Source organism: Oncorhynchus keta, unplaced genomic scaffold (genome assembly GCF_023373465.1).
Source record: "Oncorhynchus keta strain PuntledgeMale-10-30-2019 unplaced genomic scaffold, Oket_V2 Un_scaffold_9036_pilon_pilon, whole genome shotgun sequence".
In the NCBI taxonomy this organism is placed as follows: Eukaryota; Metazoa; Chordata; class Actinopteri; order Salmoniformes; family Salmonidae; genus Oncorhynchus; species Oncorhynchus keta.
In genome coordinates, this window is record NW_026291011.1 from 6,410 (window position 1) to 9,530 (window position 3,121).

Sequence of the window (3,121 nt, forward strand, 5' to 3'; positions counted from 1 at the left end):
GGAGACAGGGGAGAGAGGTGTACGAGACCGAAAAGGGAGAGAGGAAGAAAGAGGAGGTGGGGAGAGAGGTGTACGAGGAGAAAGAAAGGGAGAGAGGTACGAGACAGAAAGGAAGAGGAGGTGGGGAGGAGGTGGGGAGAGGAGGTGGGGTAAAAGACAGAAAGGGAGAGAGGAAGAAAGAGGAGGTGGGGAGAGAGGTGTACAAGACAGAAAGGGAGAGAGGGAAGAACAGAGGAGAGGAGGTACGGAGACAGAAAGGGAGAGAGGTAAGGGGAGGTGGGGAGAGAGGTGTACGAGACAGAAAGGGAGAGAGGAAGAAAGAGGAGGTGGGGAGAGAGGTGTACGAGACAGAAAGGGAGAGATGGAAAGAGGAGGTGGGGAGAGAGGTGTACGAGACAGAATGGGGAAAGAGAGGAGAGAGAGGAGGTGGGGAGAGAGGTGTACGAGACAGAAAGGAAAGAGGTAAGAACAGAGGAGGTGGGGAGAGAGGTGAGAGACGAGACAGAAAGGGAAAAGGAAGGAGGAGAGGTGTGGGGGAGAGGTGTACGAGACAGAAAGGGAAAGAGGAAGAAAGAGGAGGTGGGGAGAGAGGAGAGGTGTACGAGACAGAAAGGAAAGAGGTAAGAACAGAGGAGGTGGGGAGAGAGGTGTAAGAGACGAGAGACAGAAAGGGAGAGAGGAAAGAAAGAGGAGTTGGGGAGAGAGGTGTACGAGACAGAAAGGGAGAAAGGTAGAAAGAGGAGGTGGGGAGAGAGGTGTACGAGACAGAAAGGAGAGAGGTACGAGAGGGAAAAGGGAGGAGGTGGGGAGAGAGGTGTACGAGACAGAAAGGGAGAGAGGAAGAAAGAGGAGCAGGGAAGACAGCATATGATTCATGAATTACAGTGCTGCCCTAATATTCTCTCAGTTCATCGTATAATTACATGGTGTCCTAATCAGCCTTGCACCCCCAGTTGGCTCGAAGGTTATATTAAGAGTGGGTGAGGTGGCGTTGACTGGACTGGCTATCTCTCTCACATCAAAACATACCTGCAGACGAGAGACAGATGGATAGAGAGAGAGAAGCATGATTATTAAGCCTTGTTTAAAAAGAATTCTAACAAAGGTCAGTCATCATAATCATCAGGAGGTGAAATGCAAAAATGACCTTGGACTTCATTAACTCTGGGACTACTCTGGGACATCTCTTTAATAAAACTTCCTGTATAATATAAACTGACCTGGGATCATTAACTCTGGGACTACTACATCTCTATAATAATACTTCCTGTATAATATAAACTGACCTGGGATCATTAACTCTGGGACTACTACATCTCTTTAACTCTAAAACTACATCTCTTTAATAATATAATATAAACTGACCTGGGATCATTAACTCTGGGACTACTACATCTCTTTAATAATACTTCCTGTATAATATAAACTGACCTGGGATCATTAACTCTGGGACTACTACATCTCTTTAATAAAACTTCCTGTATAATATAAACTGACCTGGGATCATTAACTCTGGGACTACTACATCTCTTTAATAATACTTCCTGTATAATATAAAACTGACCTGGGATCATTAACTCTGGGACTAACTGGGACATCATCTTTAATAATACTTCCTGTATAATATAAACTGACCTGGGATCATTAACTCTGGGACTACTCCATCTCTTTAATAATACTTCCTGTATAATATAAACTGACCTGGGATCATTAACTCTGGGACTACTCCATCTCTTTAATAATACTTCCTGTATAATATAAACTGACCTGGGACTCATCATCTTTTAACTAAACTGGGACTACTACATACATCTTTAATAATACTTCCTGTATAATATAAACTGACCTGGGATCATTAACTCTGGGACTACTACATCTCTTTAATAATACATCTCTTTAATAATACTTCCTGTATAATATAAACTGACCTGGGATCATTAACTCTGGGACTACTACATCTCTTTAATAATACTTCCTGTATAATATAAACTGACCTGGGATCATTAACTCTGGGACTACTACATCTCTTTAATAATACTTCCTGTATAATATAAACTGACCTGGGATCATTAACCTGGGACTTCCTGTATAATATAAACTGACCTGGGATCATTAACTCTACTACATCTCTTAATAATACTTCCTGTATAATATAAACTGACCTGGGATCATTAACTCTGGGACTACTACATCTCTTTAATAATACTTCCTGTATAATATAAACTGACCTGGGATCATTAACTCTGGGACTACTGCATCTCTTTAATAATACTTCCTGTATAATATAAACTGACCTGGGATCATTAACTCTGGGACTACTACATCTCTTTAATAATACTTCCTGTATAATATAAACTGACCTGGGATCATTAACTCTGGGACTACTACATCTCTATAATAATACTTCCTGTATAATATAAACTGACCTGGGATCATTAACTCTGGGACTACTGCATCTCTTTAATAATACTTCCTGTATAATATAAACTGACCTGGGATCATTAACTCTGGGACTACTACATCTCTTTAATAATACTTCCTGTATAATATAAACTGACCTGGGATCATTAACTCTGGGACTACTACATCTCTTTAATAATACTTCCTGTATAATATAAACTGACCTGGGATCATTAACTCTGGGACTACTACATCTCTATCTGTATTTCAATGTAAAAGCATCTCTTTAATAATACTTCCTGTTGACCCCGACCAAGTGACCTCTCACCTACAGTATGATCATGCTGTGGCCTCTGTGTCAGCCATTTTAGACGCGGGGAGGGTTTCCCCGACACAGCTCATATAACCTAGAGGATTTAGGGAGAAGAGGGAGAGAGGGATGAAGTGAAGGAGAGAGACTTAATTGAGAAAATGAGGTAGTTAATTAAAGAGACTGTGTTCAACAGGAATCTGTGTGTGTGTGTGTGTGTGTGTGTGTGTGTGTGTGTGTGTGTGTGTGTGTGTGTGTGTGTGTGTGTGTGTGTGTGTGTGTGTGTGTGTGTGTGTGTGTGTGTGTGTGTGTGTGGTCTCACCTGGTATCCACACTATGTGGCTGCAGGGTACTTTATGCTGAAAAACAGATACACGAGGACAAAACTATAGAAGACAATGTCATTATAAG

The 3,121-nt window shown here is 41.6% G+C and overlaps 1 long non-coding RNA gene across 5 annotated transcripts; it reads right to left on the bottom strand.

Annotated features, from left to right (window-relative positions):
* Nucleotides 1-1,353: 1,353 nt before the first annotated feature.
* Nucleotides 1,354-2,644, bottom strand: LOC127929616 (uncharacterized). 5 transcript variants are annotated; one of them, XR_008135521.1, is made up of 3 exons: nt 2,559-2,644; nt 1,636-1,767; nt 1,354-1,431 (listed from the first exon to the last, which is right to left on the bottom strand). It is a non-coding gene; the product is annotated as an uncharacterized LOC127929616 (long non-coding RNA). The 5 variants fall into 5 exon arrangements; XR_008135516.1 differs by having other exon boundaries at nt 2,493-2,624; XR_008135520.1 differs by lacking the exon at nt 2,559-2,644 and adding an exon at nt 2,295-2,380.
* Between the last annotated feature and the right edge of the window lie 477 nt (nt 2,645-3,121).